The 16,580-nt window shown below is 48.7% G+C and overlaps 12 non-coding genes across 12 annotated transcripts; all 12 read left to right on the top strand.

Moving 5' to 3' along the window:
* The first annotated feature begins 418 nt into the window (after positions 1-418).
* Positions 419-510, top strand: trnay-gua (transfer RNA tyrosine (anticodon GUA)). Its single transcript is given in 2 exon segments — positions 419-455; positions 475-510. It is a non-coding gene; the product is annotated as a tRNA-Tyr (tRNA).
* A 1,330-nt stretch (positions 511-1,840) lies between these two features.
* Positions 1,841-1,932, top strand: trnay-gua (transfer RNA tyrosine (anticodon GUA)). The gene is given in 2 exon segments: positions 1,841-1,877; positions 1,897-1,932. It is a non-coding gene; the product is annotated as a tRNA-Tyr (tRNA).
* A 1,320-nt stretch (positions 1,933-3,252) lies between these two features.
* Positions 3,253-3,344, top strand: trnay-gua (transfer RNA tyrosine (anticodon GUA)). The gene is given in 2 exon segments: positions 3,253-3,289; positions 3,309-3,344. It is a non-coding gene; the product is annotated as a tRNA-Tyr (tRNA).
* A 1,325-nt stretch (positions 3,345-4,669) lies between these two features.
* Positions 4,670-4,761, top strand: trnay-gua (transfer RNA tyrosine (anticodon GUA)). Its single transcript is given in 2 exon segments — positions 4,670-4,706; positions 4,726-4,761. It is a non-coding gene; the product is annotated as a tRNA-Tyr (tRNA).
* A 1,330-nt stretch (positions 4,762-6,091) lies between these two features.
* trnay-gua (transfer RNA tyrosine (anticodon GUA)) lies at positions 6,092-6,183 on the top strand. Its single transcript is given in 2 exon segments — positions 6,092-6,128; positions 6,148-6,183. It is a non-coding gene; the product is annotated as a tRNA-Tyr (tRNA).
* Positions 6,184-7,503: 1,320 nt separating this feature from the next.
* On the top strand, positions 7,504-7,595 carry trnay-gua (transfer RNA tyrosine (anticodon GUA)). The gene is given in 2 exon segments: positions 7,504-7,540; positions 7,560-7,595. It is a non-coding gene; the product is annotated as a tRNA-Tyr (tRNA).
* Positions 7,596-8,926: 1,331 nt separating this feature from the next.
* Positions 8,927-9,018, top strand: trnay-gua (transfer RNA tyrosine (anticodon GUA)). Its single transcript is given in 2 exon segments — positions 8,927-8,963; positions 8,983-9,018. It is a non-coding gene; the product is annotated as a tRNA-Tyr (tRNA).
* A 1,330-nt stretch (positions 9,019-10,348) lies between these two features.
* trnay-gua (transfer RNA tyrosine (anticodon GUA)) lies at positions 10,349-10,440 on the top strand. Its single transcript is given in 2 exon segments — positions 10,349-10,385; positions 10,405-10,440. It is a non-coding gene; the product is annotated as a tRNA-Tyr (tRNA).
* Positions 10,441-11,770: 1,330 nt separating this feature from the next.
* On the top strand, positions 11,771-11,862 carry trnay-gua (transfer RNA tyrosine (anticodon GUA)). Its single transcript is given in 2 exon segments — positions 11,771-11,807; positions 11,827-11,862. It is a non-coding gene; the product is annotated as a tRNA-Tyr (tRNA).
* A 1,330-nt stretch (positions 11,863-13,192) lies between these two features.
* On the top strand, positions 13,193-13,284 carry trnay-gua (transfer RNA tyrosine (anticodon GUA)). Its single transcript is given in 2 exon segments — positions 13,193-13,229; positions 13,249-13,284. It is a non-coding gene; the product is annotated as a tRNA-Tyr (tRNA).
* A 1,314-nt stretch (positions 13,285-14,598) lies between these two features.
* trnay-gua (transfer RNA tyrosine (anticodon GUA)) lies at positions 14,599-14,690 on the top strand. Its single transcript is given in 2 exon segments — positions 14,599-14,635; positions 14,655-14,690. It is a non-coding gene; the product is annotated as a tRNA-Tyr (tRNA).
* A 1,331-nt stretch (positions 14,691-16,021) lies between these two features.
* On the top strand, positions 16,022-16,113 carry trnay-gua (transfer RNA tyrosine (anticodon GUA)). Its single transcript is given in 2 exon segments — positions 16,022-16,058; positions 16,078-16,113. It is a non-coding gene; the product is annotated as a tRNA-Tyr (tRNA).
* The last annotated feature ends 467 nt before the right edge of the window (positions 16,114-16,580 follow it).

Below are 16,580 nucleotides of genomic sequence, written 5' to 3'. Positions count from 1 at the left end.
AAGATGGATATATGAGGCGAGAGAAGCCAAAAGAACGACTTGCGAGCATTGATTGCTTTTCTGAGCATTTGACTCAGGACCTTCGATTGAGCAGACTGATATGCTGCCTGCTGCGCGAAGAAGGCACTTGCCATGCAAGCGGCCAGGCAGCACGACCAAGTCGGGCAGCTTGCAAGGTCTTTAAATTCAGAATGCGCAGCTTGCAAAAAATCTGCGAGCCTGATAAGAAGTCAAAGCTACACTCTTGTGATTGTTAGTCACACGCGTTTTCCAGGCTGTAAAGAGTAGCTGGCGATTGACAGTCCCACCGCGCTGCAGCATGGGCTGGTACTGAAGACGCACAGGCCACGCCATGAGTCCAGATGCGTCAACATGCTCACGGAAAACAATCATCGCACAGAAAAATCTTTGGCGCTTCCCTTTGATAGCTCAGTTGGTAGAGCGGAGAACTGTAGTGGAATACTCAGCAAAGTCATCCTTAGGTCGCTGGTTCAATTCCGGCTCGAAGGAGCTAGTGTACTTTTGGATTAAGCAGCAATTCGCTCAAACCAGTTCTCATCACTTTATGGTGCATCATGTTGCCACGAAGGAGCAGGACACCACTTTTCTCGTCTCAAACCTGAATGCACTCTGCATCCACCTTCACACAGCTGTTATGCTTGAGCATTTGTGTCTGCTCACCAGCACAGAGTTTTTTTAAATTTCAAAATTTGCATATAAAAATTTGTACAGTCCATTCAAAAGCAGTTCAGTACATTTAGCTGCGGTCAGCAATCCCATACACTACATTTGGGTGCTGATGGCAGTTCCGTTCGATACATTTCCTTGCTTTTCAGTTCAAGTACAATTCGGTACAATATGGGATACATTGTCGTGCATTCAACAAACTGCAGAGCAGCAACACTTCAAAGCACTCAGCACTCCCTTTCAGGCAAAACAAGTTGGCCATCAGTCAGACAGCGCTCTCGCCTGCTCCCTCACACACAGGGCGGCCGCTACTTTCCGGTCACCTCGCTTCCATTCCACGGTCTCGTGCTCTTCTCGGCTCTTTCTTCGTTACTGTGGCTTCGTGTCCTGCTGTTGCTCGCTCGCTGCTGCTCCGCAATGTCGATTGGATACAAGGAGTGGGCCAGTTCTCTGATGGTCGTGGAGCAGCTTGGAGACGAGTGCGAAAAGGCGACTGAGAAGCAAATGAGGGAAACCTGCAAGAAGCTACTGGGGAATTAGCTCAAATGGTAGAGCGCTCGCTTAGCATATGAGAGGTAGGGGGATCGATGCCTGCATTCTCCACTCTGCTTTTGGCTCAGAGCAATTCTCCAGAAAGAAATGTGGTCTCACGTGTCACTGAGTTCACGCCAGATGGGTCAAAACACAGCAAACCTTTTTCTGCCATGTCATAAGCAAGACGTCTTGATTTTTGCAAAGATGGATATATGAGGCGAGAGAAGCCAAAAGAACGACTTGCGAGCATTGATTGCTTTTCTGAGCATTTGACTCAGGACCTTCGATTGAGCAGACTGATATGCTGCCTGCTGCGCGAAGAAGGCACTTGCCATGCAAGCGGCCAGGCAGCACGACCAAGTCGGGCAGCTTGCAAGGTCTTTAAATTCAGAATGCGCAGCTTGCAAAAAATCTGCGAGCCTGATAAGAAGTCAAAGCTACACTCTTGTGATTGTTATTCACACGCGTTTTCCAGGCTGTAAAGAGTAGCTGGCGGTTGACAGTCCCACCGCGCTGCAGCATGGGCTGGTACTGAAGACGCACAGGCCACGCCATGAGTCCAGATGCGTCAACATGCTCACGGAAAACAATCATTGCACAGAAAAATCTTTGGTGCTTCCTTTCGATAGCTCAGTTGGTAGAGCGGAGGACTGTAGTGGAATACTCAGCAAAGTCATCCTTAGGTCGCTGGTTCAATTCCGGCTCGAAGGAGCTAGTGTACTTTTGGATTAAGCAGCAATTCGCTCAAACCAGTTCTCATCACTTTATGGTGCATCATGTTGCCACGAAGGAGCAGGACACCACTTTTCTCGTCTCAAACCTGAATGCACTCTGCATCCACCTTCACACAGCTGTTATGCTTGAGCATTTGTGTCTGCTCACCAGCACAGAGTTTTTTTAAATTTCAAAATTTGCATATAAAAATTTGTACAGTCCATTCAAAAGCAGTTCAGTACATTTAGCTGCGGTCAGCAATCCCATACACTACATTTGGGTGCTGACGGCAGTTCCGTTCGATACATTTCCTTGCTTTTCAGTTCAAGTACAATTCGGTACAATATGGGATACATTGTAGTACTGCAGAGCAGCAACACTTCAAAGCACTCAGCACTCCCTTTCAGGCAAAACAAGTTGGCTATCAGTCAGACAGCGCTGTCGCCTGCTCCCTCACACACAGGGCGGCCGCTACTTTCCGGTCACCTCGCTTCCCTTCCACGGTCTCGTGCTCTTCTCGGCTTCTTTCTTCGTTACTGTGGCTTCGCGTCCTGCTGTTGCTCGCTCGCTGCTGCTCCGCAATGTCGATTGGATACAAGGAGTGGGCCAGTTCTCTGATGGTCGTGGAGCAGCTTGGAGACGAGTGCGAAAAGGCGACTGTGAAGCAAATGAGGGCAACCTGCAAGAAGCTACTGGGGAATTAGCTCAAATGGTCGAGCGCTCGCTTAGCATGTGAGAGGTAGCGGGATCGATGCCTGCATTCTCCACTCTGCTTTTGGCTCAGAGCATTTCTCCAGAAAGAAATGTGGTCTCACGTGTCACTGAGTTCATGCCAGATGGGTCAAAGCACAGCAAACCTTTTTCTGCCATGTCATAAGCAAGACGTCTTGATTTTTGCAAAGATGGATATATGAGGCGAGAGAAGCCAAAAGAACGACTTGCGAGCATTGATTGCTTTTCTGAGCATTTGACTCAGGACCTTTGATTGAGCAGACTGATATGCTGCCTGCTGCGCGAAGAAGGCACTTGCCATGCAAGCGGCCAGGCAGCACGACCAAGTCGGGCAGCTTGCAAGGTGTTTAAATTCAGAATGCGCAGCTTGCAAAAAATCTGCGAGCCTGATAAGAAGTCAAAGCTACACTCTTGTGATTGTTAGTCACACGCGTTTTCCAGGCTGTAAAGAGTAGCTGGCGGTTGACAGTCCCACCGCGCTGCAGCATGGGCTGGTACTGAAGACGCACAGGCCACGCCATGAGTCCAGATGCGTCAACATGCTCACGGAAAACAATCATCGCACAGAAAACTCTTTGGCGCTTCCCTTCGATAGCTCAGTTGGTAGAGCGGAGGACTGTAGTAGAATACTCAGCAAAGTCATCCTTAGGTCGCTGGTTCAATTCCGGCTCGAAGGAGCTAGTGTACTTTTGGATTAAGCAGCAATTCGCTCAAACCAGTTCTCATCACTTTATGGTGCATCATGTTGCCACGAAGGAGCAGGACACCACTTTTCTCGTCTCAAACCTGAATGCACTCTGCATCCACCTTCACACAGCTGTTATGCTTGAGCATTTGTGTCTGCTCACCAGCACAGAGTTTTTTTAAATTTCAAAATTTGCATATAAAAATTTGTACAGTCCATTCAAAAGCAGTTCAGTACATTGAGCTGCGGTCAGCAATCCCATACACTACATTTGGGTGCTGACGGCAGTTCCGTTCGATACATTTCCTTGCTTTTCAGTTCAAGTACAATTCGGTACAATATGGGATACATTGTAGTGCATTCAACAAACTGCAGAGCAGCAACACTTCAAAGCACTCAGCACTCCCTTTCAGGCAAAACAAGTTGGCCATCAGTCAGACAGCGCTCTCGCCTGCTCCCTCACACACAGGGCGGCCGCTACTTTCCGGTCACCTCGCTTCCCTTCCACGGTCTCGTGCTCTTCTCGGCTTCTTTCTTCGTTACTGTGGCTTCGCGTCCTGCTGTTGCTCGCTCGCTGCTGCTCCGCAATGTCGATTGGATACAAGGAGTGGGCCAGTTCTCTGATGGTCGTGGAGCAGCTTGGAGACGAGTGCGAAAAGGCGACTGAGAAGCAAATGAGGGAAACCTTCAAGAAGCTACTGGGGAATTAGCTCAAATGGTAGAGCGCTCGCTTAGCATATGAGAGGTAGGGGGATCGATGCCTGCATTCTCCACTCTGCTTTTGGCTCAGAGCAATTCTCCAGAAAGAAATGTGGTCTCACGTGTCACTGAGTTCACGCCAGATGGGTCAAAGCACAGCAAACCTTTTTCTGCCATGTCATAAGCAAGACGTCTTGATTTTTGCAAAGATATGAGGCGAGAGAAGCCAAAAGAACGACTTGCGAGCATTGATTGCTTTTCTGAGCATTTGACTCAGGACCTTCGATTGAGCAGACTGATATGCTGCCTGCTGCGCGAAGAAGGCACTTGCCATGCAAGCGGCCAGGCAGCACGACCAAGTCGGGCAGCTTGCAAGGTCTTTAAATTCAGAATGCGCAGCTTGCAAAAAATCTGCGAGCCTGATAAGAAGTCAAAGCTACACTCTTGTGATTGTTAGTCACACGCGTTTTCCAGGCTGTAAAGAGTAGCTGGCGATTGACAGTCCCACCGCGCTGCAGCATGGGCTGGTACTGAAGACGCACAGGCCACGCCATGAGTCCAGATGCGTCAACATGCTCACGGAAAACAATCATCGCACAGAAAAATCTTTGGCGCTTCCCTTTGATAGCTCAGTTGGTAGAGCGGAGAACTGTAGTGGAATACTCAGCAAAGTCATCCTTAGGTCGCTGGTTCAATTCCGGCTCGAAGGAGCTAGTGTACTTTTGGATTAAGCAGCAATTCGCTCAAACCAGTTCTCATCACTTTATGGTGCATCATGTTGCCACGAAGGAGCAGGACACCACTTTTCTCGTCTCAAACCTGAATGCACTCTGCATCCACCTTCACACAGCTGTTATGCTTGAGCATTTGTGTCTGCTCACCAGCACAGAGTTTTTTTAAATTTCAAAATTTGCATATAAAAATTTGTACAGTCCATTCAAAAGCAGTTCAGTACATTTAGCTGCGGTCAGCAATCCCATACACTACATTTGGGTGCTGATGGCAGTTCCGTTCGATACATTTCCTTGCTTTTCAGTTCAAGTACAATTCGGTACAATATGGGATACATTGTCGTGCATTCAACAAACTGCAGAGCAGCAACACTTCAAAGCACTCAGCACTCCCTTTCAGGCAAAACAAGTTGGCCATCAGTCAGACAGCGCTCTCGCCTGCTCCCTCACACACAGGGCGGCCGCTACTTTCCGGTCACCTCGCTTCCCTTCCACGGTCTCGTGCTCTTCTCGGCTCTTTCTTCGTTACTGTGGCTTCGTGTCCTGCTGTTGCTCGCTCGCTGCTGCTCCGCAATGTCGATTGGATACAAGGAGTGGGCCAGTTCTCTGATGGTCGTGGAGCAGCTTGGAGACGAGTGCGAAAAGGCGACTGAGAAGCAAATGAGGGAAACCTGCAAGAAGCTACTGGGGAATTAGCTCAAATGGTAGAGCGCTCGCTTAGCATATGAGAGGTAGGGGGATCGATGCCTGCATTCTCCACTCTGCTTTTGGCTCAGAGCAATTCTCCAGAAAGAAATGTGGTCTCACGTGTCACTGAGTTCACGCCAGATGGGTCAAAACACAGCAAACCTTTTTCTGCCATGTCATAAGCAAGACGTCTTGATTTTTGCAAAGATGGATATATGAGGCGAGAGAAGCCAAAAGAACGACTTGCGAGCATTGATTGCTTTTCTGAGCATTTGACTCAGGACCTTCGATTGAGCAGACTGATATGCTGCCTGCTGCGCGAAGAAGGCACTTGCCATGCAAGCGGCCAGGCAGCACGACCAAGTCGGGCAGCTTGCAAGGTCTTTAAATTCAGAATGCGCAGCTTGCAAAAAATCTGTGAGCCTGATAAGAAGTCAAAGCTACACTCTTGTGATTGTTATTCACACGCGTTTTCCAGGCTGTAAAGAGTAGCTGGCGGTTGACAGTCCCACCGCGCTGCAGCATGGGCTGGTACTGAAGACGCACAGGCCACGCCATGAGTCCAGATGCGTCAACATGCTCACGGAAAACAATCATCGCACAGAAAAATCTTTGGTGCTTCCTTTCGATAGCTCAGTTGGTAGAGCGGAGGACTGTAGTGGAATACTCAGCAAAGTCATCCTAAGGTCGCTGGTTCAATTCCGGCTCGAAGGAGCTAGTGTACTTTTGGATTAAGCAGCAATTCGCTCAAACCAGTTCTCATCACTTTATGGTGCATCATGTTGCCACGAAGGAGCAGGACACCACTTTTCTCGTCTCAAACCTGAATGCACTCTGCATCCACCTTCACACAGCTGTTATGCTTGAGCATTTGTGTCTGCTCACCAGCACAGAGTTTTTTTAAATTTCAAAATTTGCATATAAAAATTTGTACAGTCCATTCAAAAGCAGTTCAGTACATTTAGCTGCGGTCAGCAATCCCATACACTACATTTGGGTGCTGACGGCAGTTCCGTTCGATACATTTCCTTGCTTTTCAGTTCAAGTACAATTCGGTACAATATGGGATACATTGTAGTACTGCAGAGCAGCAACACTTCAAAGCACTCAGCACTCCCTTTCAGGCAAAACAAGTTGGCTATCAGTCAGACAGCGCTGTCGCCTGCTCCCTCACACACAGGGCGGCCGCTACTTTCCGGTCACCTCGCTTCCCTTCCACGGTCTCGTGCTCTTCTCGGCTTCTTTCTTCGTTACTGTGGCTTCGCGTCCTGCTGTTGCTCGCTCGCTGCTGCTCCGCAATGTCGATTGGATACAAGGAGTGGGCCAGTTCTCTGATGGTCGTGGAGCAGCTTGGAGACGAGTGCGAAAAGGCGACTGTGAAGCAAATGAGGGCAACCTGCAAGAAGCTACTGGGGAATTAGCTCAAATGGTCGAGCGCTCGCTTAGCATGTGAGAGGTAGCGGGATCGATGCCTGCATTCTCCACTCTGCTTTTGGCTCAGAGCAATTCTCCAGAAAGAAATGTGGTCTCACGTGTCACTGAGTTCACGCCAGATGGGTCAAAGCACAGCAAACCTTTTTCTGCCATGTCATAAGCAAGACGTCTTGATTTTTGCAAAGATGGATATATGAGGCGAGAGAAGCCAAAAGAACGACTTGCGAGCATTGATTGCTTTTCTGAGCATTTGACTCAGGACCTTTGATTGAGCAGACTGATATGCTGCCTGCTGCGCGAAGAAGGCACTTGCCATGCAAGCGGCCAGGCAGCACGACCAAGTCGGGCAGCTTGCAAGGTCTTTAAATTCAGAATGCGCAGCTTGCAAAAAATCTGCGAGCCTGATAAGAAGTCAAAGCTACACTCTTGTGATTGTTAGTCACACGCGTTTTCCAGGCTGTAAAGAGTAGCTGGCGGTTGACAGTCCCACCGCGCTGCAGCATGGGCTGGTACTGAAGACGCACAGGCCACGCCATGAGTCCAGATGCGTCAACATGCTCACGGAAAACAATCATCGCACAGAAAAATCTTTGGCGCTTCCCTTCGATAGCTCAGTTGGTAGAGCGGAGCACTGTAGTGGAATACTCATCAAAGTCATCCTTAGGTCGCTGGTTCAATTCCGGCTCGAAGGAGCTAGTGTACTTTTGGATTAAGCAGCAATTCGCTCAAACCAGTTCTCATCACTTTATGGTGCATCATGTTGCCACGAAGGAGCAGGACACCACTTTTCTCGTCTCAAACCTGAATGCACTCTGCATCCACCTTCACACAGCTGTTATGCTTGAGCATTTGTGTCTGCTCACCAGCACAGAGTTTTTTTAAATTTCAAAATTTGCATATAAAAATTTGTACAGTCCATTCAAAAGCAGTTCAGTACATTTAGCTGCGGTCAGCAATCCCATACACTACATTTGGGTGCTGACGGCAGTTCCGTTCGATACATTTCCTTGCTTTTCAGTTCAAGTACAATTCGGTACAATATGGGATACATTGTAGTGCATTCAACAAACTGCAGAGCAGCAACACTTCAAAGCACTCAGCACTCCCTTTCAGGCAAAACAAGTTGGCCATCAGTCAGACAGCGCTCTCGCCTGCTCCCTCACACACAGGGCGGCCGCTACTTTCCGGTCACCTCGCTTCCCTTCCATGGTCTCGTGCTCTTCTCGGCTTCTTTCTTCGTTACTGTGGCTTCGCGTCCTGCTGTTGCTCGCTCGCTGCTGCTCCGCAATGTCGATTGGATACAAGGAGTGGGCCAGTTCTCTGATGGTCGTGGAGCAGCTTGGAGACGAGTGCGAAAAGGCGACTGAGAAGCAAATGAGGGAAACCTTCCAGAAGCTACTGGGGAATTAGCTCAAATGGTAGAGCGCTCGCTTAGCATATGAGAGGTAGGGGGATCGATGCCTGCATTCTCCGCTCTGCTTTTGGCTCAGAGCAATTCTCCAGAAAGAAATGTGGTCTCACGTGTCACTGAGTTCACGCCAGATGGGTCAAAGCACAGCAAACCTTTTTCTGCCATGTCATAAGCAAGACGTCTTGATATTTGCAAAGATGGATATATGAGGCGAGAGAAGCCAAAAGAACGACTTGCGAGCATTGATTGTTTTTCTGAGCATTTGACTCAGGACCTTCGATTGAGCAGACTGATATGCTGCCTGCTGCGCGAAGAAGGCACTTGCCATGCAAGCGGCCAGGCAGCACGACCAAGTCGGGCAGCTTGCAAGGTCTTTAAATTCAGAATGCGCAGCTTGCAAAAAATCTGCGAGCCTGATAAGAAGTCAAAGCTACACTCTTGTGATTGTTAGTCACACGCGTTTTCCAGGCTGTAAAGAGTAGCTGGCGATTGACAGTCCCACCGCGCTGCAGCATGGGCTGGTACTGAAGACGCACAGGCCACGCCATGAGTCCAGATGCGTCAACATGCTCACGGAAAACAATCATCGCACAGAAAAATCTTTGGCGCTTCCCTTCGATAGCTCAGTTGGTAGAGCGGAGGACTGTAGTGGAATACTCAGCAAAGTCATCCTTAGGTCGCTGGTTCAATTCCGGCTCGAAGGAGCTAGTGTACTTTTGGATTAAGCAGCAATTCGCTCAAACCAGTTCTCATCACTTTATGGTGCATCATGTTGCCACGAAGGAGCAGGACACCACTTTTCTCATCTCAAACCTGAATGCACTCTGCATCCACCTTCACACAGCTGTTATGCTTGAGCATTTGTGTCTGCTCACCAGCACAGAGTTTTTTTAAATTTCAAAATTTGCATATAAAAATTTGTACAGTCCATTCAAAAGCAGTTCAGTACATTTAGCTGCGGTCAGCAATCCCATACACTACATTTGGGTGCTGACGGCAGTTCCGTTCGATACATTTCCTTGCTTTTCAGTTCAAGTACAATTCGGTACAATATGGGATACATTGTAGTACATTCAACAAACTGCAAAGCAGCAACACTTCAAAGCACTCAGCACTCCCTTTCAGGCAAAACAAGTTGGCTATCAGTCAGACAGCGCTGTCGCCTGCTCCCTCACACACAGGGCGGCCGCTACTTTCCGGTCACCTCGCTTCCCTTCCACGGTCTCGTGCTCTTCTCGGCTTCTTTCTTCGTTACTGTGGCTTCGCGTCCTGCTGTTGCTCGCTCGCTGCTGCTCCGCAATGTCGATTGGATACAAGGAGTGGGCCAGTTCTCTGATGGTCGTGGAGCAGCTTGGAGACGAGTGCGAAAAGGCGACTGAGAAGCAAATGAGGGAAACCTGCAAGAAGCTGCTGGGGAATTAGCTCAAATGGTAGAGCGCTCGCTTAGCATGTGAGTGATAGGGGGATCGATGCCAGCATTCTCCACTCTGCTTTTGGCTCAGGGCAATTCTCCAGAAAGAAATGTGGTCTCACGTGTCACTGAGTTCACGCCAGATGGGTCAAAGCACAGCAAACCTTTTTCTGCCATGTCATAACAAGACGTCTTGATTTTTGCAAAGATGGATATATGAGGCGAGAGAAGCCAAAAGAACGACTTGCGAGCATTGATTGCTTTTCTGAGCATTTGACTCAGGACCTTCGATTGAGCAGACTGATATGCTGCCTGCTGCGCGAAGAAGGCACTTGCCATGCAAGCGGCCAGGCAGCACGACCAAGTCGGGCAGCTTGCAAGGTCTTTAAATTCAGAATGCGCAGCTTGCAAAAAATCTGCGAGCCTGATAAGAAGTCAAAGCTACACTCTAGTGATTGTTAGTCACACGCGTTTTCCAGGCTGTAAAGAGTAGCTGGCGATTGACAGTCCCACCGCGCTGCAGCATGGGCTGGTACTGAAGACGCACAGGCCACGCCACGAGTCCAGATGCGTCAACATGCTCACGGAAAACAATCATCGCACAGAAAAATATTTGGCGCTTCCCTTCGATAGCTCAGTTGGTAGAGCGGAGGACTGTAGTGGAATACTCAGCAAAGTCATCCTTAGGTCGCTGGTTCAATTCCGGCTCGAAGGAGCTAGTGTACTTTTGGATTAAGCAGCAATTCGCTCAAACCAGTTCTCATCACTTTATGGTGCATCATGTTGCCACGAAGGAGCAGGACACCACTTTTCTCATCTCAAACCTGAATGCACTCTGCATCCACCTTCACACAGCTGTTATGCTTGAGCATTTGTGTCTGCTCACCAGCACAGAGTTTTTTTAAATTTCAAAATTTGCATATAAAAATTTGTACAGTCCATTCAAAAGCAGTTCAGTACATTTAGCTGCGGTCAGCAATCCCATACACTACATTTGGGTGCTGACGGCAGTTCCGTTCGATACATTTCCTTGCTTTTCAGTTCAAGTACAATTCGGTACAATATGGGATACATTGTAGTACATTCAACAAACTGCAAAGCAGCAACACTTCAAAGCACTCAGCACTCCCTTTCAGGCAAAACAAGTTGGCTATCAGTCAGACAGCGCTGTCGCCTGCTCCCTCACACACAGGGCGGCCGCTACTTTCCGGTCACCTCGCTTCCCTTCCACGGTCTCGTGCTCTTCTCGGCTTCTTTCTTCGTTACTGTGGCTTCGCGTCCTGCTGTTGCTCGCTCGCTGCTGCTCCGCAATGTCGATTGGATACAAGGAGTGGGCCAGTTCTCTGATGGTCGTGGAGCAGCTTGGAGACGAGTGCGAAAAGGCGACTGAGAAGCAAATGAGGGAAACCTGCAAGAAGCTGCTGGGGAATTAGCTCAAATGGTAGAGCGCTCGCTTAGCATGTGAGTGATAGGGGGATCGATGCCAGCATTCTCCACTCTGCTTTTGGCTCAGGGCAATTCTCCAGAAAGAAATGTGGTCTCACGTGTCACTGAGTTCACGCCAGATGGGTCAAAGCACAGCAAACCTTTTTCTGCCATGTCATAACAAGACGTCTTGATTTTTGCAAAGATGGATATATGAGGCGAGAGAAGCCAAAAGAACGACTTGCGAGCATTGATTGCTTTTCTGAGCATTTGACTCAGGACCTTCGATTGAGCAGACTGATATGCTGCCTGCTGCGCGAAGAAGGCACTTGCCATGCAAGCGGCCAGGCAGCACGACCAAGTCGGGCAGCTTGCAAGGTCTTTAAATTCAGAATGCGCAGCTTGCAAAAAATCTGCGAGCCTGATAAGAAGTCAAAGCTACACTCTAGTGATTGTTAGTCACACGCGTTTTCCAGGCTGTAAAGAGTAGCTGGCGATTGACAGTCCCACCGCGCTGCAGCATGGGCTGGTACTGAAGACGCACAGGCCACGCCACGAGTCCAGATGCGTCAACATGCTCACGGAAAACAATCATCGCACAGAAAAATATTTGGCACTTCCCTTCGATAGCTCAATTGGTAGAGCGGAGGACTGTAGTGGAATACTCAGCAAAGTCATCCTTAGGTCGCTGGTTCAATTCCGGCTCGAAGGAGCTAGTGTACTTTTGGATTAAGCAGCAATTCGCTCAAACCAGTTCTCATCACTTTGTGGTGCATCATGTTGCCACGAAGGAGCAGGACACCACTTTTCTCGTCTCAAACCTGAATGCACTCTGCATCCACCTTCACACAGCTGTTATGCTTGAGCATTTGTGTCTGCTCACCAGCACAGAGTTTTTTTAAATTTCAAAATTTGCATATAAAAATTTGTACAGTCCATTCAAAAGCAGTTCAGTACATTTAGCTGCGGTCAGCAATCCCATACACTACATTTGGGTGCTGACGGCAGTTCCGTTCGATACATTTCCTTGCTTTTCAGTTCAAGTACAATTCGGTACAATATGGGATACATTGTAGTACATTCAACAAACTGCAGAGCAGCAACACTTCAAAGCACTAAGCACTCCCTTTCAGGCAAAACAAGTTGGCTATCAGTCAGACAGCGCTGTCGCCTGCTCCCTCACACACAGGGCGGCCGCTACTTTCCGGTCACCTCGCTTCCCTTCCACGGTCTCGTGCTCTTCTCGGCTTCTTTCTTCGTTACTGTGGCTTCGCGTCCTGTGTTGCTCACTCGCTGCTGCTCCGCAATGTCGATTGGATACAAGGAATGGGCCAGTTCTCTGATGGTCGTGGAGCAGCTTGGAGATGAGTGCGAAAAGGCGACTGTGAAGCAAATGAGGGCAACCTGCAAGCAGCTACTGGGGAATTAGCTCAAATGGTAGAGCGCTCGCTTAGCATGTGAGAGGGAGTGGGATCGATGCCTGCATTCTCCACTCTGCTTTTGGCTCAGAGCAATTCTCCAGAAAGAAATGTGGTCTCACGTGTCACTGAGTTCACGCCAGATGGGTCAAAGCACAGCAAACCTTTTTCTGCCATGTCATAAGCAAGACGTCTTGATTTTTGCAAAGATGGATATATGAGGCGAGAGAAGCCAAAAGAACGACTTGCGAGCATTGATTGCTTTTCTGAGCATTTGACTCAGGACCTTCGATTGAGCAGACTGATATGCTGCCTGCTGCGCGAAGAAGGCACTTGCCATGCAAGCGGCCAGGCAGCACGACCAAGTCGGGCAGCTTGCAAGGTCTTTAAATTCAGAATGCGCAGCTTGCAAAAAATCTGCGAGCCTGATAAGAAGTCAAAGCTACACTCTTGTGATTGTTAGTCACACGCGTTTTCCAGGCTGTAAAGAGTCGCTGGCGGTTGACAGTCCCACTGCGCTGCAGCATGGGCTGGTACTGAAGACGCACAGGCCACGCCACGAGTCCAGATGCGTCAACATGCTCACGGAAAACAATCATCGCACAGAAAAATATTTGGCGCTTCCCTTCGATAGCTCAGTTGGTAGAGCGGAGGACTGTAGTGGAATACTCATCAAAGTCATCCTTAGGTCGCTGGTTCAATTCCGGCTCGAAGGAGCTAGTGTACTTTTGGATTAAGCAGCAATTCGCTCAAACCAGTTCTCATCACTTTATGGTGCATCATGTTGCCACGAAGGAGCAGGACACCACTTTTCTCGTCTCAAACCTGAATGCACTCTGCATCCACCTTCACACAGCTGTTATGCTTGAGCATTTGTGTCTGCTCACCAGCACAGAGTTTTTTTAAATTTCAAAATTTGCATATAAAAATTTGTACAGTCCATTCAAAAGCAGTTCAGTACATTTAGCTGCGGTCAGCAATCCCATACACTACATTTGGGTGCTGACGGCAGTTCCGTTCGATACATTTCCTTGCTTTTCAGTTCAAGTACAATTCGGTACAATATGGGATACATTGTAGTACATTCAACAAACTGCAGAGCAGCAACACTTCAAAGCACTCAGCACTCCCTTTCAGGCAAAACAAGTTGGCTATCGCCTGCTCCCTCACACACAGGGCGGCCGCTACTTTCCGGTCACCTCGCTTCCCTTCCACGGTCTCGTGCTCTTCTCGGCTTCTTTCTTCGTTACTGTGGCTTCGCGTCCTGCTGTTGCTCGCTCGCTGCTGCTCCGCAATGTCGATTGGATACAAGGAGTGGGCCAGTTCTCTGATGGTCGTGGAGCAGCTTGGAGACGAGTGCGAAAAGGCGACTGAGAAGCAAATGAGGGCAACCTGCAAGAAGCTACTGGGGAATTAGCTCAAATGGTAGAGCGCTCGCTTAGCATGTGAGAGGTAGCGGGATCGATGCCTGCATTCTCCACTCTGCTTTTGGCTCAGAGCAATTCTCCAGAAAGAAATGTGGTCTCACGTGTCACTGAGTTCACGCCAGATGGGTCAAAGCACAGCAAACCTTTTTCTGCCATGTCATAAGCAAGACGTCTTGATTTTTGCAAAGATGGATATATGAGGCGAGAGAAGCCAAAAGAACGACTTGCGAGCATTGATTGCTTTTCTGAGCATTTGACTCAGGACCTTCGATTGAGCAGACTGATATGCTGCCTGCTGCGCGAAGAAGGCACTTGCCATGCAAGCGGCCAGGCAGCACGACCAAGTCGGGCAGCTTGCAAGGTCTTTAAATTCAGAATGCGCAGCTTGCAAAAAATCTGCGAGCCTGATAAGAAGTCAAAGCTACACTCTTGTGATTGTTAGTCACACGCGTTTTCCAGGCTGTAAAGAGTAGCTGGCGGTTGACAGTCCCACCGCGCTGCAGCATGGGCTGGTACTGAAGACGCACAGGCCACGCCATGAGTCCAGATGCGTCAACATGCTCACGGAAAACAATCATCGCACAGAAATATATTTGGCGCTTCCCTTCGATAGCTCAGTTGGTAGAGCGGAGGACTGTAGTGGAATACTCAGCAAAGTCATCCTTAGGTCGCTGGTTCAATTCCGGCTCGAAGGAACTAATGTACTTTTGGATTAAGCAGCAATTCGCTCAAACCAGTTCTCATCACTTTATGGTGCATCATGTTGCCACGAAGGAGCAGGACACCACTTTTCTCGTCTCAAACCTGAATGCACTCTGCATCCACCTTCACACAGCTGTTATGCTTGAGCATTTGTGTCTGCTCACCAGCACAGAGTTTTTTTAAATTTCAAAATTTGCATATAAAAATTTGTACAGTCCATTCAAAAGCAGTTCAGTACATTTAGCTGCGGTCAGCAATCCCATACACTACATTTGGGTGCTGACGGCAGTTCCGTTCGATACATTTCCTTGCTTTTCAGTTCAAGTACAATTCGGTACAATATGGGATACATTGTAGTACATTCAACAAACTGCAGAGCAGCAACACTTCAAAGCACTCAGCACTCCCTTTCAGGCAAAACAAGTTGGCTATCAGTCAGACAGCGCTGTCGCCTGCTCCCTCACACACAGGGCGGCCGCTACTTTCCGGTCACCTCGCTTCCATTCCACAGTCTCGTGCTCTTCTCGGCTTCTTTCTTCGTTACTGTGGCTTCGCGTCCTGCTGTTGCTCGCTCGCTGCTGCTCCGCAATGTCGATTGGATACAAGGAATGGGCCAGTTCTCTGATGGTCGTGGAGCAGCTTGGAGATGAGTGCGAAAAGGCGACTGTGAAGCAAATGAGGGCAACCTGCAAGCAGCTACTGGGGAATTAGCTCAAATGGTAGAGCGCTCGCTTAGCATGTGAGAGGGAGTGGGATCGATGCCTGCATTCTCCACTCTGCTTTTGGCTCAGAGCAATTCTCCAGAAAGAAATGTGGTCTCACGTGTCACTGAGTTCACGCCAGATGGGTCAAAGCACAGCAAACCTTTTTCTGCCATGTCATAAGCAAGACGTCTTGATTTTTGCAAAGATGGATATATGAGGCGAGAGAAGCCAAAAGAACGACTTGCGAGCATTGATTGCTTTTCTGAGCATTTGACTCAGGACCTTCGATTGAGCAGACTGATATGCTGCCTGCTGCGCGAAGAAGGCACTTGCCATGCAAGCGGCCAGGCAGCACGACCAAGTCGGGCAGCTTGCAAGGTCTTTAAATTCAGAATGCGCAGCTTGCAAAAAATCTGCGAGCCTGATAAGAAGTCAAAGCTACACTCTTGTGATTGTTATTCACACGCGTTTTCCAGGCTGTAAAGAGTAGCTGGCGGTTGACAGTCCCACCGCGCTGCAGCATGGGCTGGTACTGAAGACGCACAGGCCACGCCACGAGTCCAGATGCGTCAACATGCTCACGGAAAACAATCATCGCACAGAAAAATCTTTGGCGCTTCCCTTCGATAGCTCAGTTGGTAGAGCGGAGGACTGTAGTGGAATACTCAGCAAAGTCATCCTTAGGTCGCTGGTTCAATTCCGGCTCGAAGGAGCTAGTGTACTTTTGGATTAAGCAGCAATTCGCTCAAACCAGTTCTCATCACTTTATGGTGCATCATGTTGCCACGAAGGAGCAGGACACCACTTTTCTCGTCTCAAACCTGAATGCACTCTGCATCCACCTTCACACAGCTGTTATGCTTGAGCATTTGTGTCTGCTCACCAGCACAGAGTTTTTTTAAATTTCAAAATTTGCATATAAAAATTTGTACAGTCCATTCAAAAGCAGTTCAGTACATTTAGCTGCGGTCAGCAATCCCATACACTACATTTGGGTGCTGACGGCAGTTCCGTTCGATACATTTCCTTGCTTTTCAGTTCAAGTACAATTCGGTACAATATGGGATACATTGTAGTGCATTCAACAAACTGCAGAGCAGCAACACTTCAAAGCACTCAGCACTCCCTTTCAGGCAAAACAAGTTGGCCATCAGTCAGACAGCGCTGTCGCCTGCTCCC

The sequence above is a fragment of the Pristiophorus japonicus genome, unplaced genomic scaffold, assembly GCF_044704955.1.
Source record: "Pristiophorus japonicus isolate sPriJap1 unplaced genomic scaffold, sPriJap1.hap1 HAP1_SCAFFOLD_207, whole genome shotgun sequence".
Lineage (NCBI taxonomy): Eukaryota > Metazoa > Chordata > Chondrichthyes > Pristiophoridae > Pristiophorus > Pristiophorus japonicus.
The sequence above is the reverse complement of the archived record's forward strand: the minus strand, read 5'-3'. Positions and strand labels throughout refer to the sequence as shown.